General features: G+C 47.9%; 2 pseudogenes across 2 annotated transcripts in view; both read left to right on the top strand.

Annotated features, from left to right (window-relative positions):
* Positions 1-26912, top strand: part of LOC310697839 (inositol polyphosphate 5-phosphatase OCRL-like) — a 728228-nt pseudogene that overhangs the window by 638170 nt on the left and 63146 nt on the right. The gene's annotated exons all lie outside the window — the stretch shown is intronic.
* The window catches only part of LOC310697817 (inositol polyphosphate 5-phosphatase OCRL-like), a 73456-nt pseudogene continuing 52726 nt past the window's right edge, over positions 6183-26912 (top strand). Inside the window, exons 1-3 of the transcript XR_014530129.1 lie at positions 6183-6260; positions 13389-13516; positions 13599-13766. The product of XR_014530129.1 is annotated as an inositol polyphosphate 5-phosphatase OCRL-like (transcript). The remainder of the gene's footprint in view (positions 6261-13388; positions 13517-13598; positions 13767-26912) is intronic.

Below are 26912 nucleotides of genomic sequence, written 5' to 3' on the forward strand. Positions count from 1 at the left end.
TGTGTTGTTGGAAAAGCGTGTTTGTGATGACCAGCTTGTTCTCTTGACAGAATTCTATTAGCCTTTGTCCTGCTTCGTTTTGATCTCCAAGGCCAAACTTGCCAGTTGTTCCTTTTATCTCTTGATTCCCTACTTTATCATTCCAATCCCCTATAAAGAGAAGAACATCCTTCTTTGGTGTCACTTCTATAAGGTGTTGTAAGTCTTCATAGAATTGGTCAATTTCAGTTTCTTCAGCACCAGTAGTTGGTGCATAAACTTGGATTACTGTGATGTTAAAAGGTCTGCCTTGGATTCGTATCGAGATCATTCTATCATTTTTGAGATTGCATCCTAGTACAGCTCTCGCCACTCTTTTCTTGACTATGAGGGCCACTCCATTTCTTTTACGGGATTCTTGCCCACAGTAGTAGATATGATGGTCATCCAAACTGAATTTGCCCATTCCCGTCCATTTTAGTTCACTGATACCCAGGATGTCAATATTTATTCTTGCCATCTCCTTTTTGACCACATCCAACTTACCAAGGTTCGTGGTTCTTACATTCCAGGTTCCTATGCAATATTTTTCTTTACAGCATTGGACTTTCCTTTCGCTTCCAGGCATATCCGCAACTGAGCGACCTTTCGGCTTTGGCCCAGCCACTTCATCAGCTCTGAATCTACTTGTACTTGTCCTCCACTCTTCCGCAGTAGCATGTTGGACGCCTTCCGACCTGAGGGGCTCATCTTCCAGCGTCATAACTTTTATATGCCTGTTGTCTTTGTCCATGGAGTTTTCTTGGCAGGGATACTGGAGTGGCTTGCCGGTTCCTCCTCCAGGTGGATCACGTTTGGGCAAAACTTTCCACTATGACCTGTCCATCTTGGGTGCCCTGCTCGGCATAGTTCATAGCTTCTCTGAGTTATTCAAGCCCGTTCGCCACGGCAAGGCAGTCATCCAAGAAGGGGGTTTATATCTTAGACCTTCTAATTCTCCTAACACCAGGAATTGACCAGATGGTGCAGGATGCCCCCCCCAAGTATCTGTTAGAAGCAGATTTAGGAGTGGGGGGGGTGGAAGCACCTACTGGTGGGGAGCACACTTATTCTGGGGATGCTTCCTCCTCCTCCTCCTCCTCCTCCTCTTCCCACTTCTCCCTGGGGCCTCAAGATGAGAAGTCAGGCTGGAAGTCTCCTCGGAGAAGACAAAGGAGCAAGCATGGTTGCCTTTACTCTTCCCCAGAACGGTTAGTTGGACTAGAAAACTTTCCCATCCCAGTTCTGCAGTGGTTTTCAAGCAGTGTGCTGTGGCAGCTGGGGTGCCTTCAATGATGGTCAGGGGTGCCGCGGGAGACACTGGCCTCTGTCATTCTTTCCTTCCCTCCCTCCTCGGATGCCATCTCTGCCTCCCCAAGGCTTGCCCAGCTGTTCTCCTCCAGAGAATGGTGCCTCTGGGGCTGGCCAGAGGGTGTGGGCTGCCAGGAGCTGAGGCGGCCTCAGAGTAAGCAAGCCAACTGGCGAGGGGCCCTTGCTGTTGGGAATGGACAGGCAGCTCAGAGACCAAGAGGAGGACTCCTAAGGAGAGGGGAGAGGAGAGGAGGCTGAGAGAGCACTCCGCAAGGGAGGTTGTTCGAGAAAGGGTGAGGGGAGGCAAGCTCGGCAAGCAAGGGGGGACCTAACTGGTCTCCTGAGCCCCACAGGGGTGCCGCAGAAAGAAGGGAGTTGGTCCAGGGAGCCATGGACCCAAAAGGGTTGAAAACCTCTGTACTTTTATTTCCTCCAGTAAATTATTTTGCTATTATAGCAAGGCCACTGGACCCAAGAAGCCAGTATAATATTCATCTCCTCTCTTTGTGTCTCAATCAAAGCTGAGTTTTCCCTTTTCTTGTCAGGGAGAGATCTGTCGCCGCCTGGAGATTCGGAGGAAAGAGAGAGGGGAAATTCTGGCCTATCAAGCAGACCTGGACAAGGAAAGCAAAGACCTCCTTGTAAGTGTCACTATTGTCACTAGTGAGGGAACAAGCACTTCAAGAAGCAAGTCAGGACTGAGGAGGGATGGGGAAATCTGCCCATTTCAACTTCTCCCCATTTCTCCTTTTTCCATATCAGTTTGTTATATTTATTATTCTGAATCAAATGCTGGGGTGTCTACCTTCTCGTATAAATATTTTGATACGTGCTTTACCCTCATAAATACATTTCTTGTGAATATTACCTGTGAATGAGGTTTGAATTTCAAAAGATTGCTGTTTTGGTCTCCATATTTTTCCAAGAATTGTGAATTAGGTAAGTTCACCTTTGAATGCAGCTAAATGGAGTTTATTTCCCATTGTTGTTTATTATGTGAAAAGCAGTCAAGGAGAAGCCTGAGGACTTGTGAGCTGAGAGGGTGGAAGCAGTTCAATTCAAATCCTAATTCTCTTGCTGATGTTTTGAAGGCTGACCATCTTCCTCACTCCGACCTCCTCAGAACCGGAGAGGCTGAAGACTGTGGAGAAGTTGAGACAACTGCGCCAGTTCCTGGAAGAAGAAGAAGAAAAGTGTCTGCTGAATCATGTGGAAGAGGTGGAGAAGGAGATTGCAGGGAGAAGGGATGAGCAGCTGGCCAGACTCTGCAGGAAACTCTCCTCTCTTGAGAGGATCATCCAGGTGATGGAGGAAAAGGGTCAGCAGCCAGCGAGTGAACTGCTGCAGGTAAGACGGTAGCAGGAGCAGCCCAAGGCTCCAGGAAAAGGCTGCCTCCCATCCTTTCTGTGGCCCTTTCATGTACGCAAGGAGTGTAGGGGCTCAGTTGACGGAGCCTCGAGTCAGCTTTGTAATGGACAGGAACACCCCAGAGATCTGGGATGCTGAACTCATCTGAAGGCCGACTAGAGATTCTTCAGTCTTCTTGAGGGAAGGGGAGGGGATTTTCTGCTCCTTGCTGATGATTTGCCTCCGAATGCCTTCCCGCTGGGCAATGCTGCCTTCCTGCCCTGCCCTGGGCTTCGCCAAGGATGCAGTCAGGCCTCCTTCTGACATGAGCCAGTCTCTTGACCAGGCTTCTCTTCCCGTTCCGTCCACAACTTCTGGGTGGATCCCCTTCCCCATAGATCCTGATCGGCCCAAAATGGTGCTCGGTCACAATGACCAAAGAGCAAGACAGAGGGACTCATCCAGACTGCACCATCTTCTCCACTCACAATCCCATATGGCCAGACGTACAAGTGCTTCTGAAGTGCTTTAAGGAGGCTGAGAAGGCTGACATACTGGCAAAGGCAGGAGAAGCCCTATTACGGAATGATTACCAGATGTCCCTGTCTCCCGGGGACAGTCCCCGGATTTACGAATCTGTCCCCAACAAAATCTGTCCCCTGAAAGTCTCCGGATTTTCTATAAGGTCCCCAGATTTATATTTTAAGTGTTGTAGATTTATTAGTAGGGAAGGAATGTTGCGTGATTGGTTCAACGGCACAATACACATCATATGGGGACTTCCAGCGAGGCAAAATGGTGGGTGCCATGGTAATGAGCAGCTCCTGAAGCCAGCCAGAGCCAACTGCACTACCAGGCTGGCTCTGGGCTGCTGAGACTGCCGCTACCACTGTCACTGCCGAGGGGGAACCAGGGATGCCCGGTGCGTCAACTGGGGGAACCACTGACACACACCCCCAGGACCCAAATCGAGGCGGGAGTGAGAGCACCCAGCCACTTGGCCGACTGCCCAGTGGCGCTCCAGGGCCAGTAAAAACCCCGGAGCCAACCCAGGGAGGAGGAAAGGAGAAGGAAGAGAGAGAAAGAAAGAGGAAGGTGAAAAAAGAGGGGCGGCCCTGAGGAGATTTCACCCCTCCCATATCCAAGAATCTGCTGATGTTCTCTGCTGATTCTCCAGAGAGGAGGGGCAGTTTTCTGCTCACTACTTATTCCGCTCCAGCCTCACATTAAAGTGTCGGAGAGAGAGAGACTGAGTGTTAGAGAGAGATCGTGTGTATGCTAAGAGCAGCTGCAGACACTCAGTGCAGTTCAGCATTTTCGTTTAGACCTCATTTAGCTCTGTATATAGTTGTGTATTATAGTTGTAGATAGAATAAAGAAGATATTCTACAGAGATGCTCTCCAAGTCGTTTATGCTGTGCTATACTCTGCTATACTCTGCTGTGCGACGACTGTCTTCTTGTTGGAGTGAATCCGGTGCTCACAACTCTAAGCTTTGAGTCCACAGCACTTTGACCTGTTCCTGTGCAGAAGGTGGTCTCTGGAAGTGCTACCCAGCTCGCCTAGCCCAGTCGGGGCTGAAGTGGATGAGTCCAGTCCGTGGCACTGGCTCAAGGGCGATGCTGACAGGCCCGACCTTGCCATGCTAGTGTCGCTGAGGAAGAGAGGTAGGAGAGCACCAGGAGGGCAAGGGCACGGGGCCGAGCCCAGGCCCGACCCAAGCCTACTCCATGGCAGATAGCACTCCAAGAGATCAGGCTGGGGTGCAGAGGAAGGCAAGAGGAGAGGAAGGCAGCGGAAGGCAAGAAGACAGAGGAGACAAAAAAGAGAAGATATTACTTCTTATTTTTTTTAAAAAAAGATTTTTTAAAAAAAACATTTTTTTCTCTTTTGAAAAAAAATCTGGTAACCTTACCTTAAATCCTAACCTTCTAATTCCAAGTCTCTTCTTTCTCAATATCCCCCATTCCGTTAACCGCACCAAGCACCAAGCTGCAAAATACAAGTTTTAAACACAAGCTTTCCTTTGCATCTCGCAGAACTTTAAATGTAATTCATGGTTTTTTTCACCTGTCCTACAAACTTAGGTCTTTTCCCATCCTTTAAATGGGAAATCAGTAGTCAAGCCATACTTTTTAGTAAAACGTTCATCTGGATCCCGGAGGTCCTACCTGAGAAGAACAATGGGAGCTTCTGCCAGCACCAGCTGCTTCTCCTTCTGCAAGCAGTGCCACCCGAATTCCCACCTGGGATGAGCCTCTTGACACACTAAACTGAGCTGTCGAAGAAAGACTGGGGTGGGCGGCAAGTGGGAGGGGGAAGTCGTGCGCTTCTGTCCCGTGAGAAAAGTGCTGGGCTCTGTCTCTCCAGTTGCGCTTCCTCGGTTCAGAGGTGGACTATAGCAGCTGGGCTGGGCTGCGACAAAGCCCATCAAGGCCACAGGCTGCTAGCATGACTCATCCCGGCTTTCTCATCTGAGGGGAAAGGATGCGCGGTCTTAAATGCTGGCCTTATAAACTTATAATAAACAACAATATATTGGAGGCCTTTGATATTGCCAAAGGGACTAGGCAAGGCTGTCCCTTATCCCCTTTGTTATTTATAACAGTGTTGGAAGTGTTTAATAAAAGGTTAAGGGAAACACCGGAGGTTAAAGGAATTAAGGTAGGAAGTAAGGAATTCAAAATAAAAGCATTTGCAGATGACCTGATATTAACATTGGAAGATCCTAAGAACAGTCTACAAGAAACCTTACAGAAACTAGATGAATTCGGAAAAGTGGCAGGTCTCAAGCTTAACAGGAATAAGACCAAAATGATAACAAAAAATATAACCAAGGAAGATATAGTAGAGCTAGAACAAAGGACGGGAATTACGGTTGTTAAGAAGGTAAAATATTTAGGAGTGTGGATCACAGCAAAAAATATAAACTTATACAAAGATAATTACGAGGCTACTTGGAAGGGTGTCAAGAAAGATTTAGAAATCTGGGAGAGATTGAAACTTTCCTTCTTAGGGAGGATTTCGGTTATTAAAATGAATGTCCTGCCCAGAATGTTATTTTTGTTTCAAACTATACCAGTAATGAAAGGATAAAAACAGTGTAAATATTGGCAAAGGATCTTAGCGAGATTCATTTGGCAGGGGAAAAGATCACGAATAAAAATGAAAATATTGGTAGATAAAAAAGAAAGAGGGGGCTTTTCTTTACCAGATTTGAGTTTATATTATGAAGCGGCTTGTTTAACGTGGGTGAAAGACTGGATAAAGCTAGAGAATACTGATATCTTGGATTTAGAGGACTTTGATAACAGGTACTATCAAACAGGTTTGATAAGTGGCACTCGTACCTGTGGTACGAAAAGGTGAAAGTTCATAGAGGCTTTCTAAATCATATAATTAGAGGACCATTATTTCAAGTATGGGAAAGAAATAAGAACCTGCTGGAAAAGAGAACTCCATGGTGGATCTCACCAATAGATGTCTTAACTGTCAAAAAAACTAACATGGAAGGGAAAAAAGCCACCTATGAAGAACTTATCAATAAAACTGATCAGGGCATAAAACTCAAGCCCTATGAGGAGGTAAAGAATGTATTCACGGGGTGGCTGCAATACCATCAAGTGAATGATCTGTTAAAAGATGATAAAAAGAAACTGGGATTTGAAGATAAAAAATCTAAATTTAATGTGGAAGTCATAGAAGGTAAAAACAAAATATTATCTAGGATGTATGACCTCTTACTGGATTGGTATACAAAAGACGAAGAGGTGAAGGAGGCCATGATAAAATGGGCCATAGATATTGGTTACAACATTGATTTTATAAAGTGGCAAGAATTGTGGAATGTAAATATGAAATTCACGGCGTGTACGGCACTAAGGGAGAACCTCTGGAAGATGATTTATAGGTGGTACCTCACACCAGTGAAATTGGCTAAGATTTACAAACTGAAGATTAAGAAATGCTGGAAATGTGGAGAGGGGGATGGTGAGTTCTATCATATGTGGTGGACATGCAGGAAAGTAAAAGGCTTTTGGAAACTGATTTACAACGAACTTAAAAAAAAATTAAATATACTTGTCCCAAAAAGCCTGAAGCTTTCCTTTTTTTAAAAAAAAATGATATTTATTAAAGTTTCAGAAAAAGTTACAAAAATAAGAAAAAGAGAAAAAAGAAAAAAGAAAGTACAAAATACAAAATAAATAAAAACAGTTAAATACAAATCAATCTTTCCATGTCTTGTCTTTCATTTACTTGTTTCCCTGACCTCCTCACACCTCCCTTTTTTTGTATCAGTTAGTTCAGTTAGTTAATTCAGCAAATCCTTTCCCTCTTTGCTTTTATCTTATTCCTTTATCTTAATATATTATAACTTTAGATTCTCACCTGTTAACAATCCATTTTTACATACTCCTTTGTAACATTGCTGCTAAAACCACTTAACTTCATTCCGAAATCATTCTAACATTCATTAATTTTGCAGTATTTCTGTAAATAGTCTTTAAATTTCTTCCAATCTTCTTCCACCGACTCTTCTCCCTGGTCTCGGATTCTGCCAGTCATTTCCGCCAGTTCCATATAGTCCATCACCTTCATCTGCCATTCTTCCAGGGTGGGTAGATCTTGTGTCTTCCAATACTTTGCAATAAGTATTCTTGCTGCTGTTGTAGCATACATAAAGAAAGTTCTATCCTTCTTTGGCACCAATTGGCCAACCATGCCCAGGAGAAAGGCCTCTGGTTTCTTCAGAAAGGTATATTTAAATACCTTTTTCATTTCATTATAGATCATCTCCCAGAAAGCCTTAATCCTTGGGCACGTCCACCAAAGGTGAAAGAATGTACCTTCAGTTTCTTTACATTTCCAACATTTATTATCGGGCAAATGATAGATTTTTGCAAGCTTGACTGGGGTCATGTACCACCTGTATATCATTTTCATAATATTCTCTCTTAAGGCATTACATGCTGTGAACTTCATACCTGTGGTCCATAACCGTTCCCAGTCAGCCATCATAATGTTATGTCCAACATCTTGTGCCCATTTAATCATAGCAGATTTCACCGTTTCATCTTGAGTATTCCATTTCAACAGCAAGTTATACATCTTTGACAGAGTCTTAGTTTTGGGATCTAACAGTTCTGTTTCCAATTTTGATTTTTCCACCTGGAAGCCAATTTTCTTGTCCAAATTGTATGCCTCCATTATTTGATAATAATGAAGCCAATCTCACACTTTGTTTTTTAGTTTTTCAAAGCTCTGCAATTTCGATTTATCTCCCTCTTGTTCCAGAATTTCCCAATATTTCGGCCATTTGGCCTCCATATTGAGCTTTTTCTGAGCCTTCGCTTCCATCGGTGACAACCACCTTGGGGTTTTATTTTCAATTAGGTCCTTATATCTTGTCCAGACATTAAACAATGCTTTCCTGACAATATGGTTTTTAAATGCTTTATGTGCTTTGACCTTATCATACCACAAATATGCATGCCACCCAAATACATTGTTGAAACCTTCTAAATCCAAAATGTCTGTATTTTCAAGAAGCAGCCATTCTCTCAGCCAGCAGAATGCGCCTGATTCATAGTAAAGTTTAAGGTCTGGCAGGGCAAATCCACCTCTTTCTTTTGCATCCGTTAGTATTTTAAATTTTATTCTGGGCTTCTTGCCCTGCCAGACAAATCTAGAAATATCTCTCTGCCACTTCTTGAAACAGTCCATTTTATCCAAAATTTGCAGTGTTTGAAACAAAAACAACATTCTTGGCAATACATTCATTTTTATCGCAGCAATACGGCCTAGCAATGAAAGCTTCAAATTTGACCATATTTCTAAATCTTTTTTCACATCCGTCCAGCATTTTTTATAGTTACCTTTAAATAAATTCACATTCTTAGCTGTCATATTAACCCCCAGGTATTTCACTTTCTTAACCAATGTTAAACCTGTCTCATTCTGAAACCTCTCTCTCTCAATCGGTGTTAAATTTTTCTCTAAGACCTTAGTTTTTGACTTATTCAGCTTAAATCCTGCGACCTGACCAAATTCTTGAATCAGTTCCAATACTCTTTTAGTACTAGATTCTGGCTCCTGTAATGTCAATACTAAGTCATCTGCAAATGCTTTCAATTTGTACTGTTTAGGTCCGACCTGTATACCTTTAACCAATTGGTCCCTTCTAATCATATTTAAGAGGACCTCCAGGACCGATATAAAAAGCAATGGGGAAATTGGGCAACCTTGTCGTGTCCCTTTCTCTATCTTAAATTCTTCCGTCACCACATTGTTAACAATTAGTTTGGCCTTTTGTTCAGAATATATTGCACTTATACCATTTCCAAAGCCTTGACCAACCCCCATCCCCTGTAGGTTCTTCTTCATAAAACTCCAAGAAATATTGTCAAAAGCTTTCTCCGCGTCCACAAATATCAAAACTGCCTTAGTATTAATTTTCACTTGTAATTTTTCTAAAATATTAATTATATTTCTTGTATTATCTGTCAGGGGTACAGGGATAGAGGCACAGGGAAGGCAGGAAATGGAGAGCGATGGAGAGGAATCCCAGGACAGCGCGGAAGAGGATAGCAATGACGCAAGGGATTCCATGAGTCTCTCCAGCGAATCAGAGGATTCCCAGAAGGGGGCGCCTGTGGTAAGGGCAAGGGGAGCCCCAGGGGGAAAGTGTCAGGAGCGGGGGGCCAGCAGGGGACCCCAAAGCAGCAGCTGGGAATCAGGGCCAGCCTCCCCACCAGAGCGCAGCGAAGGGGGGGGAGGTTCCAGTGTGTCAGAGGGAGCAGCTCCGGCGACAGAGAAAGAGGAGGGATCAGAGCAAGCCGTTCTCCCGGAAGAGGAGGAGGGCAGTGAGGGGAGTAGCATAACTGTCAAAAGGAAGGTCAGAGGTTGGGCGCGCGCGCCAAGTTCAAATGAGGAGGCGCGCGGAAGAACAGTGAGCCCGGAGGAGGAGCCAGGTCCCAAAGCCCGCAGGAGGGGGGAGGAGCAGTCTGGAGATTCCGCTTCAGGAGAATCCAGGAGGGGAGGAACCCCGGCGGGCAGAAAGACCCTGCGGAAAAGGAAAGAGAGAAAAAGGTGGAGCAGCGTTAGCTTATTAAACTGGTGTAGGGGAGGGACCGATTCAGAGGGGACTTCTACCGTCTAAGGTTAACAGACGTGGGGGCTGCGCGCCTCGGTTGTGGAACTTACTATGAACTGCAATAAACGCCCTTGTATATAAGAAGAACCTGGCGTTGATCTTTTGTGAGCTGAGATCTGAGGCAGCCCTGACATTATCAGACAAGTGTCTGCCCGGGAGAAAGCCTGCTTGATCTTTATGTATCTCTTCCACTAGTACTTTTTTAATCTTTTAGCCAAAATATCTGCAAAAATTTTATAATCCACATTAAGCAGAGATATGGGGCGGTAATTCTTAAGCTGTGTCTTCTCAGACTCAGTTTTCGGTATAAGTGTAATGTAAGCTTCTTTCCACGACTCTGGTGCTTTTTTCCCTTCCAGAATTTCATTACAAACTTCCTTTAGTGGTTGTATTATCCAATTTTTCAAAGATCTATAGTAACTTGAAGTTAAACCGTCCGGCCCTGGAGATTTACCCAATTGCATATTCTGAATGGCACCTTCTACCTCCTGTTCAGTTATTTTATAATTCAACATTAGCTTGTTTTCTTGAGAGATTTTTTTGTAGTCCATTTATTTTCAGGAATCGATCTATATCAATTTCTTTCTGTGATCCTTGTGTATATAGTTGTTTAAAATACCTCTGGAAACAATTTCTAATCTCCACTGGGTTCTGTATATTCTTTCCTTCCACTTCCAAATTTATAATAGTGTTGAGTTTTTGTCTTTTTTTCATTTGCCAGGCCAGCAATTTCCCACATTTATTAGCTGACTCAAATGTCTTTTGTCTCATCTGTTTAATTTTCCATTCTATTTCCTGATTCATCATTTTCATATATTGTACATGATATAACTTTATTTCTCTCAAGATGTCTTGCGACTTTGGTTTTGCTCTCAATTTCTTCTCCCCTTCCTTTATTTTCTCCAAAATTTTGTCTTTCTTCTCGTTTTGAGTTCTCTTCTTTATTGCATTCTGTTGTATCAGAAACCCTCTCATAACCGCTTTACTTGCGTCCCAGATTACTCTTTTTTCAACAGTAGTATTCATATTTATCTCGAAATAATCTCTCAAGGCTTTCTGGGCCTTCTTAGTCACTTCTTCGTCCCTAAACAAGGTGTCATTCATCCTCCATCTGAAAGAGCCAATTGGTGTTAGTTTCATCTCCATCTTCACAGCATTATGGTCGGAGCAAGTTTTAGGGCAAATTTCCACTTTTCTTGTCTTTGGAGCTAGTCCTCTAGTTACCCAAATTTGGTCAATTCTTGTCCATGTCATTTTAGCTTCAAAGAAGAAAGTTCCCTCTCTACCCAAAGGGTTCTTTGTTCTCCAGATGTCAACTAAATCCAAATTATCAGTCATCTCAAAAAAGGTTTTTGGTAGTCTGCCGTCCTTAGTAACTACCTGTCTCTGTGCCTTGTCCATATTTGTAGATACCACTCCATTCATATCTCCCATCATGATCACATTATAATCCAAATAGTCTTCCTTCGATTGGCACAGGAGGGGAGAGCTTGTAGAACTGGTCCACACTAGAAGACTAGCCATGAGATGGGTGAGACTTCTGCAAGGCGTCCCCAAAGTCAGGGGAACATAAGCGCATTTGAAGAGCTTTGCTGGGTCAGGCCAAGGCCCATTCAGTCCGACATCCTGTTGGCATAGTGGTTCCTTCCAGATGCCCGTTTTTGTCTATTCATGATTGTTTCTATTCATGATAGTAGGAGGGCAGTTATACGCTGGAACAGGAGGCTGTGCAGGGAACAGGAACACCGGATGGTCGGGAACAGGAGGCCGAGCAGGGAACAGGAGTACCGGATAGTCAGGAACAGGAAGCCGAGCAGGGAACAGGAGTACCGGATAGTCAGGAACAGGAGGCCGAGCAGGGATCAGGAACACAGGAAGGTCCGAAGCCAACAACGACGTTGCTCCCGCAACCTGGGGCCGGGCTGACTGGGCTTTTATCCTCTTCTAAGGCCAGGGGCGGTCCCGGCCCCCAGGAGCCCCACCTCCTCTGGCCTTAAGGCGAGCACTCCTCCTGGGGGCAACCAGTTCCCTTCGCCTCTCTGCCCTAAGCCTCTGCAGATCAGGAGAGGCCAAAGGGTTACTGGGCCCTGGAGGAGGCTCACCTGTGGCCACTGAGTCGTCAAGCCTCTCTGGGGCCAGAAGGGTTTCACCTGGGGCCAGCTCCTGATGCACTGCCACAGGTGCAGGTTCTTCAGCATCTAGGCCTTGCCCCAGTTCAGCCGGCCCTGGAGGCGGGGACTCTTGTGCAGGCTGGGATTCCTCTGTTTCATCCTCCGAATCGGAATCCCAGGGCATCACAATCCCCTTTCAACCATCTGGTGGAGTCACTCTTCCACCTGGCCCAGAACAGGAGGCTCCTTCCCAACACGCAGAATGCCTTGCACGTGATCAATGGGCCTGTGATCACTGTGACATAGGCAGGGCCGGATTTATGTATAGGCTAAGTAGGCTGAAGCCTAGGGCCTCTAGATCTAGGGGGCCTCGCCAGCCTGCCCGCTCCCCAGTGCCGCAGACAGTCTTCCCTCTCCCCAAATTGCAAACCCAAGACTTCATGCGAGGGCAGGGCAACTGGCAGAAAGATATTTCTAAGTTTGTCTGGAATGGGAAAAAGCCTAGAATAAAATACAAAATACTTATAGATACTAAAGATAGAGGAGGCTTCTCCCTTCCAGACCTAAAATTGCATTATGAAGCAGCTTGCATCACGTGGATTCAGGACTGGATTAAATTAGAGAGAGATGAAATAATAGATTTTGAGGGACATGATAATAGATTTGGTTGGCATTCATATTTATGGTATGGGAAAGATAAAAAAACACAAAGGTTTTCATAATCATATAATAAGAAAAACACTTATAAAAGTGTGGAATAAACAAAGATTTTTTAGAACCCAAAACTCCATGGTGGCTTTCACCGGTTGAAGAATTAGCATTAAAACCTCTTAATAAGAGAGGAAATTGGCCGACGTACAGAGAATTATTAATAGAGGCGGGAAAAGGGTTAAAGCTGAAAGAATGAGGAACTAAAGGTTACCATAATAAAGGACAAAGGTGGAAAGAACCTAACAGAAGCAGAAGACGTCAAGAAGAGGTGGCAAGAATACACAGAGGAATTATACCAGAAAGATATGGATGTCTCATACACCCCAGGTAGTGTGGTTGCTGACCTTGAGCCTGACATCCTGGAGAGCAAAGTCAAATGGGCCTTAGAAAGCACTGCTAATAACAAGGCCAGTGGAAGTGATGATATTCCAGCTGAACTATTAAATTTTGTTAAAGATGATGCTGTTAAGGTGCTACACTCAATATGCCAGCAAGTTTGGAAAACTCAGCAGTGGCCAGAGGATTGGAGAAGATCAGTCTACCTCCTTTAGAGGAAAAGGCCTTGAGGGGAGGACCTGTTGCCTCCACAATCCTTCCTAAACATGCATAAGCTGAGAGGCAATTGTCCGACAAATGTGGTGCTGTGGGGAGGCAGGAACATTTTCCTGCAGTTAAGCATTTTCTAAGTTCCTTTCCCGAAACTTCCCCAAACGGTTCTGAAGCCTCTCTAACCTCAGAAGTCTTTTCTTCTCTCCGGAATTCTGGGATTCAAGGATAACTTCATGGAGAAGGAAAGAAACCTGCAGAATCAGCAAATGAGTGCCCGCCGGGAGCCTCCACCCCCACCGCTGCCACCAAGCAGGCTGTAAGTTGCCTTAGAGGTGTACTGTGCCCTCCCGCCTCCTTGCTTTTAAGGACTACTTGAGTTCTGTTCTCATCTCCCTTAGGCGTATCCGTGACAAGGAGAGCATGAGCAAGAAGCAACCCCAAGTGACCCACACTATGCACAAGCTCTTTGTGCCTTCCACACATACGCAGTCCGGACAGAGAGAGGGACTCATCAAGCACGTCCTTGCCAAGAGAGAGAAGGAATATGTCAACACCCAGAATTTCAGGTCAGATCATGCAAAAGTGCAAACACCATGCAAACACCAGTGGAACCTGTATCATAGTTGGGGTTGGAGAAAGCGACATCTACATGACAGCTTTATTGTTGGGTGCCAGGCAAAGTCTGTCCTGTTCACTCAGGCCACATGGGTGGGTAATTTAAAGTATTAGTTGTGGTGGGCAATTTTCCTTGGTGCCACATACTGAACCGTGGCTTCAGAGCTTGCAGGGCAGCAGCTGAAGAAGGAGCAAAAGAGTTTTCTTGTGTGTGTGTTTCTTTGTGGCTGATTAGCTGCTCTCCCTGTGCAAAGGTCAGAGGGGGCAGGGTTTCTGTTGAGTCAGGTGATTAGCTGTGGGAGGAGCTTATCAGAGCTTGCAGGGCAGCAGCTGAAGAAGGAGCAAAAGAGTTTTCTTGTGTGTGTGTTTCTTTGTGGCTGATTAGCTGCTCTCCCTGTGCAAAGGTCAGAGGGGGCAGGTTTTCTGTTGAGTCAGGTGATTAGCTGTGGGAGGAGCTTATCAGAGCTTGCAGGGCAGCAGCTGAAGGAGGAGCAAAAGGGTTTTCTTATGGGGACTTCTGGGTTGGCGCCTATGGCAATGGCGGATTTCCTCTGATCGGGAGGAATCCGCTCCGTGGAAAACAGGGTTTGAACCGCCACGGCGAGGTGGAGACCCATCAAAAACCACAGGCGGGAGAAGCCTGTGGACGTGGGATTCGGCTGGCACCTTTGCGCCCCCCCTACTCGTGGGGAAACCCAGTTTTCGGGGATCTGGAGCGATGTGGGGTGAGTGGCGCGGTGCTTTGAATCGACTGCTTCTTTCACGGAGTGAAGCCGCATTGCTGTTGCCGGCGAGCGCTGACTTTTTCCTGTGGACAATTGGATTTTAAACAACTGCCTGTGAGTAGAACGGAAAATTGGATTAAGAAATTTTTTCATTTGGCACTGAAGCGGGAAGGTCTAAACAGGAAGTCCGCCTTCTGCTTTTTGTAGATAGATTGAAGCAAAGACACAGCAAGCTAGAGTTTAGAAAGTCGTCTGTAAAGGACCAAAATTTCATCATTTAAAATTACTGAACCCCCCTTGGAAGCAGGAGAAGAGGGGGGAACCTTTTTTAGACTGTTTAAACCTGCAGAAGAGAGAGTAAAGAAAGGCAATTTTCCACCGTCTTGAACCTGGGAGCGGGGTGTCAGGACAGACGTTCTGGGGAAGTTCATTGACTATGGACAAACGTTTTTGACAGATAGTTAAAAGAAGAGAAACATATTGATTCCATTGTTCCCCTTCACATTTAAAAGGAACAAAATATTGACAAAATATCCGAAAAAGGAAAACTTTGTTGCTAGATCTGCTTTTTTTTAAAAAAAAAGGATGGATACAAAAAGAAATTGTTTCCCCTAGAGGGAGCTTGTGAAACTGTTATTAAAACCGAACTGGGGAGCTTTGCAGCTGTAATAGATTAAGATCGTGGGACCAGACTTCGACCTTGAACAAGAATGTACTCAGAGGCTCTGGTGCTTGCCTTTTGCAAGACAAGTGCTTTATTGGAACAGTTACATGAGAAGATGGATTTGATGACTGTTGCGATCGGAAATTTTGGACAGACAGTGGGTACCTATATAGAACCCACCCAGGAATTAATCCAGGAATGTGCTTTGACAGATGAGATGAAGGAGGAGGCTGTTGCTGGACCCCGGGTGGCAGAGATGGAGGGAACTGTGGCCCAGCAGGAACATGAGTTGTTGGATTTGACGAATGAACCTGGAAAAAGTCAGATTTGGAGAGATGGAGTTCTGTTTGGCTTGGAGATGGGGGCGCTGGATGGACCCCCCTATGCAGGGATGTTTTGATTTTTCAAGTCTGGCTTTGGGCTGGGGGGAGCTCGGAGTTGTGGGGGCCCTTAACTTTGGAGGGGCCTTGAAACATGCTGTCAGGGGTTTAGGAGCAGAGGCAAGGGCAAGGGAGGAAACAGAGAGCGAAGGGGAGGAGGCAGAAGAAAAGATGAGTGATGACGACGACCCGAGATCTCCGAGTCTTTCCAGTGAATCAGAGGATTCACAGAAAGGAGCACCAGTGGCCAGGGCAAGGGGGGAGTCTAGGGGGGCACCCCAGGAAGATAGAGCCAGAGGGGACTCAGAGGAGAGCAGTTGGAAATCGGGACCAGCGTCACCGCCAGAGAGCAGGGAAGAGGAAAGGAGCCAGGGGGCAAGCGCTGGCAGCTCACCACAGGAGGGAGGGCACGAGTCAGGAGTGGCCACACCTCCATCGGGGAGCGAAGAAACGGTTAAGCGGAAAGTGGAAGGTTGGGCACGCGCGCCAAGTTCAAATGCAGAGGAAGGTGACGCAGTAAGCAGCCCGGAAAGGGAGCCAGGTCCTAAAGCCCGGCGCAAGGAGACAGGAGGGTCCGGGGGGTCAGCGTCAGAAGAATCCCGGAAGGAAGAGACCCCGGGGGGTAGAGGGACCCAGAGGAGGACAGTCAGGCGGAAAAGGTGGAGCCGGGCTAGGATATTAAGTTGGTGCACACGGGGCGGAGACTCAGACGGAGCCTCGCCGATCTAGCTACTAGACGTAGAGTTGCGCGCAGCAGCGTGAGAATGGAAACTGTAACTCAATAAAGACTTTTACTTAATGATCGCTGGCTAGCGTGATCCTCTGTGAGCTAGGATCTTCAAGCAGCTCTGACAGTAGGCTCCGTCTCTTAATTGTGGGCATCTACAGCCTCGAGGAGGGGAGAGAAGCAGGTGCCTACTAGCGAGCTCACGAACGGCAGACGACATGACGGCTGAGCAGCAGATAGAGGAACTCAGAAAAGCAGTGTCACAACTGAATGCCGAGGCTCTCGCATCCAGGAAGAGAGAGGAGGAGGCAGCTGCCGCCTGCAGGGATCTCCAGGTCAGGTTAGACGTGCTGACAAAGCAGACACCCAGGCAGGAGGGAATTGGGTTGGCGAGACGAACAGGCGGTCTGGTCTCTCACTTCGATGGGAACCTGCAACAGTATCCCAACTTTAGAGCAGACGTACTGTGCGCACTGCAACTGCTGAATAAAGACTTTAGAGATGAGCAAGAGAAAGTGGGATTCATCATGTCCCATTTGCATGGGGATGCTAAAGCATGGCTGCGCAATTTATGGAGAGATAAGGATCCGGCGCTCCAAAATGCGGATGCCTTTATTAAAGCGATGGATGGGTGTTTTTTGTCAAGCATTGACGTGGATCTTGCCCGGAAGGAGGTGCATGGACTAAGGCAAGGGAGGGCCAGCGTGAGGCAGTACCATGCCCGCTTTTTCGCTTTGGTCAGTGCCCTGGAATGGGACAGAGATTCGGCCCCTGTAAGAGACCTCTTTTGGGAGGGGCTGCACAGCTCGATTAAAGATGAGATCGCGAGGGGGGAGAGACCCCGGACCACCCAGGAGGTCGTTCAGAGGGCACTGGCAGTGGGGGTGCGGCTGGAAGAACGTCCGTGGAGCAGGGACGAAGGGCGTGGAGGGCGCGAACCAGCCAGGGGCTCCTCCTTCCTTCCCAGAGAAGCAGCGCGTGCGCAATCCACGCCTCCACCAGGAGGAGGAGCGGAACCTATGGAGGTTGGAGGTGCAAGGGCTCAGTCAGCAACCAGAGCCCTAGCACCGGCAGCAGTGAAAGCGAAGCCTCCTAGAGGGAACAGGAAGTGTTACGTCTGTGAGGAGCCAGGGCATATGGCGAAAGAGTGTCCCCAGAGGCTCCACAAGCTCACTGCAGCCTCAGCAATGGTGACTGCAGCAACGCAGCAAGGAGGACCACAGCAGGGAAACGACGCAGTCTGGCTGGAGGAAGAGGCCCTGGGGCCCAGCCAGACGTGTTAGTGACGCAGTCCCCAGAGATTTTACAGCCCGTGAACCCCCTCCCGCCCAAACCAGTAGTGAGGCTCACCGCATCTCTCCAGCTGCCCAATGGAATCACCATGGACGTGCCAATCACAGTTGACTCGGGCAGCAATGCGGACTTTATAGGGCAGGACTTTGTCGACAAACACGCTATACAGTTGCTACCGGCCACACTGCCCCTGCAGGTTGTCACGGTGGATGGCAGGGAGCTGCTAGGGGGGCAAGTGGTGAAGCAGACGCCACCGATGGCGATGCGACTTGGGAATCACAAAGAAATCATCAGCTTCAATGTCACTCAACTATCGGATACGCCCATTGTATTGGGAATGAGTTGGCTGGACAAGCACAGCCCAACGCTGGCTTGGTACCAGAGGCAGCTGATCTTCGGCTCTTCCTTTTGTGCTGAACACTGCATCGTGCCCCGGCAGGAAGGAGAGGAAGAGGAGTCACAGCTGCTGCTAGGCACGCTGCAAGCGATTCCCCACAAGTACGCAGAATTTTTGGAAGTTTTCTGCGAGAAGGAGGCAGACAGGCTACCCCCTCACAGACCATATGACTGCAAAATTGACCTGCTGCCGGGGGCGGCGCTGCCTAAAGGGAAACTGTATTCCATGTCAGAGGACGAACTGCAGGAACTCAAAGAGTTCATAGATCATAATTTGGAGCGCGGTTTCATCCGAGAGTCCAAGGCAGTGGGGGGCAGTCCTGTATTCTTTGTTAAAAAGCGAGACACGCCCCAAAAAAGACTGGTAGTGGACTATCGCATTTTAAACAATGGGACCAAGCCATCGGACTTCCCCATGCCCCGAATCGACGACCTCCTCGCAAAGGTACGCAAGGGAAAAGTGTTCACCAAGTTAGACCTGCGAGGGGCGTACAACCTCATTCGCATGCGGGAGGGAGATGAGTGGAAGACGGCCATGTTCACGCCACTGGGTACCTACGAATATAGAGTTATGCCTTTTGGATTGCAAAATGGCTCCCACGTTTTTCAAGCTTTCATGCATCACGTGTTGGCGGGACTTCTCTACAAGACGTGCGTCTGTTTCTTAGATGACATCCTGATCTTTTCGGAATCGCAGCAGGAGCATGACGGACACGTCAAGGAAGTGCTGAGCAGGCTAAAGCAGCATAGGCTCTACGCCAAGCTGGAGAAGTGCCAATTTGACGTGACGGAGGTGGATTTTCTGGGCTACAAGTTGTCTGACAAGGGGCTCGCCATGGACAGCGCCAAGGTTCGAGCGGTATTGGATTGGAAGAGTCCGCGCAACCGGAAGGAGGTCCAACGGTTTGTCGGCTTTGCGAACTTCTATCGCAAGTTTATCAAGGGCTTCGCTATGCAGACAGCGGCCATCACAGACACGCTTAGCTCCAAGAAAAAGAAGTTCGTTTGGACAGAGCAGGCGGAGCAGTCCTTTCAGGCACTCAAGCGTCTCTTCGCGTCGGAAGAGCAGCTGCTTCACGTCAACCCCAGCAGGCCGATGAGGGTGGAGACAGACGCCTCGGACAGAGCCGTGGGGGCGGTCCTGCTGCAAAAGGACCCGCAGGGGGTGTGGCGACCGGGAGCGTTTTACTCCAGGAAGCTCAGCAAGTCCGAGCAGAACTACACCATCTGGGACAGGGAGTTGCTGGCCATTCATTCAGCGTTCAAAGCGTGGAGGCACTTCCTGATCGGCGCCAAGCACACGGTGCAGGTTTGCACGGACCACAAGAATCTGGAGCACTGGCGCACGGCACAGTTCCTAAACCAGAGGCAGATACGTTGGGCTGAGTTCTTTGCGAACTTCGACTTCCGCATAGAGTATGTCCCGGGGGACACCAACATCATGGCGGACGCTCTCTCCCGTAAGCCGCAGTATCTGGAGGACGCAACGCCAGCAGCCGCCATGCACATCTTCGCACCAACAGTGTGGGCGTGCGCCGCGGCAACCGTGGACCTGGAGGCGGTGCGACGAGCGTTGCAGGATAACTCCTTCGCGCAAACAAAGATGGCAGAGGTGCAAAGGGGCAAGGCAGCGGCCGACGGTTTCCAGCTACGAGATGGTTTGCTCATCCGTAAAGGGGCCATCTACGTGCCGGGAGACGACCTTCGCGCCAAGGTGCTGCAGCAGATGCACGACGCGCCCACTGCCGGGCACTTCGGCAAGGAGAAGACGGTGGAATTAGTAGCCAGGGATTTCTGGTGGCCTGGAATGAGAGGGGAGGTCGCAGACTACGTGGCGAGGTGTGACACCTGCCAGAGGGCCAAGCCAGTGCACAGACCGCCGGCCGGACTGTTGGAACCGCTGCAAACTCCGGTCGAACCTTGGGAAAGGGTGGCCCTGGACTTTGTCACGGATCTGCCCAGCTCGAGGGGCAAGACAGCAGTGCTGGTGGTGGTGGACCTGTTTTCCAAGATGGCACATTTCATTCCGTGTGCTAAGGTGGCCACGGCGGAGCAAACCGCCAAACTGTTCATAGACCACGTGTTCAAGGTTCACGGTCTGCCACGGTCTATTCTGTCCGACCGGGGGCGGCAGTTCATCTCGAATTTCTGGCAGAAGCTGATGGGCTTCCTGAACGTCAAGATCAACCTGGCGTCGGCGAGACACCCGCAGACCAACGGGCAAGCGGAGCGGGTCAATGCCATCATGCAGCAGTACCTGAGATGTTATGCAAATCAACAGCCTGCGACGTGGGTGGATTACCTGCCGCTTGCCGAGTTCGCCTACAACAACACGAAGCACGTGTCCACGGGGGTCACGCCGTTCTTCGCCAACAACGGGAGGCACCCCAGAACCTTCCCGGGACTGGAAAGAATGGGGGAGGGGGAGCCGCAGACAGCAGATGCGTTCGCGTCGGAGCTGCAGGAAGTCCACGATCAGCTGAGGCGCCACCTGGAGCTGGCCAAGCACGCATACAAGGTACAAGCGGACAAACACAGAAGGGTTGGCGAAGAGCTCCACGTGGGAGACTGGGTCTGGTTAGCAGCCCACGCAGTGCCGGCCAGGTCGTTGGCCAAGAAGAAACTAGGGCATAAACAACTGGGGCCCTACCAAGTCGAAGAGCAGGTCAACCCGGTAGCTTTCAGACTGGCACTTCCGGAGGGTTCCAGAATGCATCCGGTATTCCACAGATCGGTGCTCACTCCCTACAAGGCACCGCACAGGTTCCAGGAACCCGGAACGGCGCCGAGTCCGGTCAGAGACAGAACAGGGCACGCGGGAGTGGCACAGAAGGAGCGCATCAACGAAGTCACGGAGATTTTGGACTCCAGATGGGGGGAAGAGGGGGTAGAATACTTTCTCGCCAAGGAGGGCACCCCGGCCAGTGCGAACAGCTGGGTGCCGGGCTACGCCTTGGACGAACCTCTGCTCAAAGACGAGTTTCATGCCCTCTTCCCACATAGACCTATGCCAGCAGACTTTTTCGACGACTGGCTTTTCACGCCCACGCTTTCGGCCAGCACGTTCCGGGGGTTCGACTCGGACGAGGACCCGACACGAGACGTCCGTTCCCCGGAGGGGTCACCCTCGGGATCTGCATCAGAACCCTCGTATTGGTGGGACGATAGGCCAGAGGAGCAGTTCCGCAGAAAGTGGCTGGAATGCTCAGGACGAGCAACGCCGCCAGGAGGAAGTGAGGGAGAGACGGACATGGACATTTTCGGGGACGACCCTGGTTTCGAGCACGGCGGCACAGAGATGGAAGCGGAGGTGACCGTCGTCGACGAGAGCAGGGAGGAAGACCCGGGAGACTTCAGATGGAGACCCGCCACGGGAAGCGAACGATATCCGACGTTCGTCCCTTTGCAACAGCAGCACCCAGCTCCAGCACCGGAAGGAGGGGAGGGGGGAATGGGGGGCTTCGAGGGGGGGATGGATGTCAGGGGTTTAGGAGCAGAGGCAAGGGCAAGGGAGGAAACAGAGAGCGAAGGGGAGGAGGCAGAAGAAAAGATGAGTGATGACGACGACCCGAGATCTCCGAGTCTTTCCAGTGAATCAGAGGATTCACAGAAAGGAGCACCAGTGGCCAGGGCAAGGGGGGAGTCTAGGGGGGCACCCCAGGAAGATAGAGCCAGAGGGGACTCAGAGGAGAGCAGTTGGAAATCGGGACCAGCGTCACCGCCAGAGAGCAGGGAAGAGGAAAGGAGCCAGGGGGCAAGCGCTGGCAGCTCACCACAGGAGGGAGGGCACGAGTCAGGAGTGGCCACACCTCCATCGGGGAGCGAAGAAACGGTTAAGCGGAAAGTGGAAGGTTGGGCGCGCGCGCCAAGTTCAAATGCAGAGGAAGGTGGCGCAGTAAGCAGCCCGGAAAGGGAGCCAGGTCCTAAAGCCCGGCGCAAGGAGACAGGAGGGTCCGGGGGGTCAGCGTCAGAAGAATCCCGGAAGGAAGAGACCCCGGGGGGTAGAGGGACCCAGAGGAGGACAGTCAGGCAGAAAAGGTGGAGCCGGGCTAGGATATTAAGTTGGTGCACACGGGGCGGAGACTCAGACGGAGCTTCGCCGATCTAGCTACTAGACGTAGAGTTGCGCGCAGCAGCGTGAGAATGGAAACTGTAACTCAATAAAGACTTTTACTTAATGATCGCTGGCTAGCGTGATCCTCTGTGAGCTAGGATCTTCAAGCAGCTCTGACACATGCCTTCAAATATCACGTGGATTTCGGTGTTGACTATGGAAAAGGTCTCTTGTCGAGAAGGGACAAAAATATTGTCAAGCTGGAGTCTCCCCAAGTGAAAGGAGCAGAAGACAAAGTAAAGTACAGGTATAAATATGAAGAAGACCTGCGGAAGGGACATGGAAGAGACTTAAGAGCCTCGGACATAAGGTCACCAGGTTGGACAAGATGGATGGGATAGAAAGGACTGACAAAACCCGAGACCAGGAAGAAGAGACGATGGATGAAGATTGGAAGAAAGTTTTAAAAATTTAGAAAAGTATTGTAAAATTAATGAGTATTAGAAAAATGTTGGAATGAAATTATTGGGCTTTAGCAGATTTAAGCTTTAAGTTTTAGGACTTTTTATGGTAAGATAAGGTTAAAATAGATTAAGGTAATTTAATGACAGAATATTGTGAAAGATGGAAAGGATTTGCTGAGATAATTAAGAACTAGAATACAAAAAAAGGAGGTGCGAGGAGGTCGATGAAATAAGGTAATGACAGTTAAGCATTTGGGAATATTGGATTTGTTTAAAAAAAATTTGTTTATTTTTGCTTTTTGATTTTGATGTATTGTGTGTTTTGTTTTTTCGTTTTGACTTTGGCTTTTATTGATTTGTATTGTTTAATTGTTACTTTTATCTACTTTTTCTTTCCTTTTTTCTCTTGGTTTTTCCTTCTTATTTCTTTGTAACCTTAAAATTCTCAATAAATATCATTTTATTTTTTTTAAAAAAGGGTTTTCTTGTGTGTGTGTTTCTTTGTGGCTGATTAGCTGCTCTCCCTGTGCAAAGGTCAGAGGGGGCAGGGTTTCTGTTAAGTCAGGTGATTAGCTGTGGGAGGAGCTTATCAGAGCTTGCAGGGCAGCAGCTGAACTGCGCGTGCAGTTTGATCCATCTTTTAGATTTAGGGGAGCTAGTCTCAAACGTTTGTTGGGGGAGACCTAGGTTTTTTGGGGGGGTTATTTGTCCTGTCTTCATGCTTTTTAAGATGGAGGACCACTGTAGCCACCCCCAACGACACGTTTTCAAGATGGAGGGTGAGGGAACAGCTGCAGTCGCCTGCGGTTCCTGCGCAATGTTTGCCATCTTGACAAAGGTTGCAGGCAGGTTTACCTGCAGCAATTGTATGTTGATTGCCCTCTTAGAAGACAAAGTCCAGCAACTGGAGGAACGTGTAGCTACGCTCCAAAGAATTAGAGAGCTGGAGCTCTTCTTGGAAGCAACAGAGAACACCGTCTCCACCAAGGAGGAGACAGGGGACACCCCTGAGAAGGAGGCTAGTTCACCAACACAGGTGCCAGATATATGGAGAAACATGACTCAAAGAAGTAGGAGGCCCAGGGTTCGCTCTGATTGTTTAGAAATACACAATCGCTTTGAAGTCCTCTCCCCTAGCATGGAAGACGAAGAACAGACTCCATTTGAGGATCTCTCCCTCATTACAGTCGATCAGGTATATGAAGACGAGCAGCAAAGTCAGTCCTCAGGGAATGTGCAGGTGACCTTGGAATGGACAGCTCACGGAAGAACCCCGACCAAACCTAAGAGGAGGCGTGTAGTGGTGATAGGGGATTCCCTACTGAGGGGAACAGAAGCAGTGATCTGTAGGCCTGACAAGATGTCTCGGGAGGTGTGCTGTCTCCCCGGAGCTAAGATCCAAGATGTAACTGAATGACTGCAAGGAATCATAAAACCCACTGACAAATACCCCTTCCTCTTGGTTCATGTGGGAACCAATGACACTGCAAGCAATAGCCTCCAGAAGATCAAAAGAGACTACGAGGCTCTGGGCAGGAAATTGAAGCAATTAAATGCACAAATTGTCATCTCATCTGTCCTCCCAGTTGAACGACGTGGCCCAGGGAGAGAGGGAAAAATAGTGGAAGTGAACAGCTGGCTTCGCAAATGGTGTAAACAGGAACGGTTTGGATTCTTAGATCACGGACTGCAGTTTCTTGAAGATGGACTTCTGGCAAGCGATGGACTGCACCTCACAACGGTTGGGAAGAATGTTTTTGCCAAAAATCTCAGAAACCTCATCAGGAGGGCTTTAAACTGACTAATGTGGGGGAGGGAGACAGTGCTCCTGAAGGTAGGAGTCTATCAATTGATGAAGATGATCATCCAAATGTCATAGACCAAATGGAGCAAACAGCACGCAGACCTAGTGGTGGGAGGAAAAAATCCTTAAATAAGAGACACGGGGAAATGATTAATGGACTTCAATGTCTGTACACTAATGCGCAAAGCATGGGAAATAAACAGGATGAGCTTGAGCTCTTGGTACAGCAAACTAAATATGACATAATAGGCATCAATGAAACCTGGTGGGATAAGTCCCACAATTGGAATGTAATAATGGAGGGATACAATCTATTTCAGAGAAACAGACCAGACAAGAAAGGAGGAGGAGTGGCGTTATATGTCGGGGATGTGTATACCTGTGAAGAGATCCAAGATTTAGAACCTCAAAGCCAAAGTGAGAGCATTTGGGTCAAAATTAAGGGAGAGAAGAATAACAGAGACCTCATTGTGGGAGTTTACTATAGATCCCCAAGCCAAACGGAGGACATAGATGATGCCTTCCTGGAACAGATGGCCAAGCTTGCAAAAGGAAGGGAGATAGTAGTAATGGGGGACTTCAATTACCTGGATATTTGTTGGATGTCATACTCAGCCAAGAGCATAAGGTCAAACAGATTCCTCACTGGCCTTGCAGACAACTTCATTGTCCAGAAAGTGGGAGAAGCAACAAGAGGAACAGCCATTTTAGATCTGGTCCTAAACAATGTTGATGACCTGGTTAGTGGGATAGAAGTGGAAGGATCATTAGGCGTGAGTGATCATGCTCTTCTGAAGTTTACTATACAGCGGAAAGGAGCAGCCAAGCATACTAGGACTCAATTTCTTGACTTTAAGAAAGCCGACTTCATAAAACTTAGGGAAGTGCTGGGTGAGATCCCATGGACAGTAATACTAAAAGGAAAGGGAGTTCATGATGGCTGGGAGTTTGTTAAGAGGGAGATAGTAAAAGCACAACTTCAGGCAATACCAATGAGACGGAAACATGGAAGGTGCCTAAAGAAGCCAGGGTGGCTATCTAAAGAACTTTTAACTGAGTTAAGATTAAAAAAAGATGTGTACAAAAAATGGAAAAGGGGGGATACCACCAAAGAGGAATTCAAACAAATAGCCAGCACATGTAGACACAAAGTCAGAAAAGCTAAAGAATAGAATGAACTCAGGCTTGCTAGAGAGGTTAAAAGCAACAAAAAAGGCTTTTATGGGTATGTTCGTAGCAAAAGGAAGAACAAAGAAACAGTGGGGTCACTCAGAGGAGAAGATGGTGAAATGCAAACAGGGGACACAGAAAGGGCTGAACTCCTCAATGCCTTCTTTGCCTCAGTCTTCTCCGATAAAGAAAACAATGCCCGACCTGAAGAATTTGGAGCAAATGATTCAGCAAGAGGAAACACAGCCCAGAATAACTAAGGAGATAGTACAAGAATACTTGGCTAGTTTAGATGTATTCAAGTCTCCAGGGCCAGATGAACTGCATCCAAGAGTATTAAAAGAACTGGCAGATGTGATCTCAGAACCACTGGCAGTCATCTTTGAGAATTCCTGGAGAACAGGCGAAGTCCCGGCAGACTGGAGGAGGGCAAATGTTGTCCCTATTTTCAAAAAGGGGAAAAGAGAGGACCCAAATAATTACCGCCCAGTCAGTCCGACATCAATACCAGGGAAGATTCTGGAGCAGATCATTAAGCAAACAGTCTGTGAGCACCTAGAAAGGAATGCTGTGATCACCAATAGTCAGCATGGATTTCTGAAAAATAAGTCATGTCAGACTAACCTGATCTTGTTTTTTGACAGAATTACAAGCCTGGTAGATGAAGGGAACGCAGTGGATGTAGCCTACCTTGATTTCAGCAAGGCATTTGACAAGGTGCCCCATGATATTCTTGTAAAGAAGCTGGTAAAATGCGGTCTTGACTATGCTACCACTCAGTGGATTTGTAACTGGCTGACTGACCGAACCCAAAGGGTGCTCATCAATGGTTCCTCTTCATCCTGGAGAAGAGTGACTAGTGGGGTGCCACAGGGTTCTGTCTTGGGCCCGGTCTTATTCAACATCTTTATCAACGACTTGGATGATGGACTCAAGGGCATCCTGATCAAATTTGCAGATGACACCAAACTGGGAGGGGTGGCTAACACCCCAGAGGACAGGAACACACTTCAAAACGACCTTGACAGATTAGAGAACTGGGCCAAAACAAACAAGATAAACTTTAACAGGGAGAAATGTAAAGTATTGCACTTGGGCAAAAAAAATGAGAGGCACAAATACAAGATGGGTGACACCTGGCTTGAGAGCAGTACATGTGAAAAGGATCTAGGAGTCTTGGTTGACCACAAACTTGACATGAGCCAACAGTGTGACGCGGCAGCTAAAAAAGCCAATGCAATTCTGGGCTGCATCAATAGGAGTATAGCATCTAGATCAAGGGAAGTAATAGTGCCACTGTATTCTGCTCTGGTCAGACCTCACCTGGAGTACTGTGTCCAGTTCTGGGCACCACAGTTCAAGAAGGACACTGACAAACTGGAACGTGTCCAGAGGAGGGCAACCAAAATGGTCAAAGGCC

The sequence above is a fragment of the Podarcis liolepis genome (genome assembly GCF_965112155.1).
Source record: "Podarcis liolepis genome assembly, chromosome: W".
Taxonomy (NCBI): domain Eukaryota; kingdom Metazoa; phylum Chordata; class Lepidosauria; order Squamata; family Lacertidae; genus Podarcis; species Podarcis liolepis.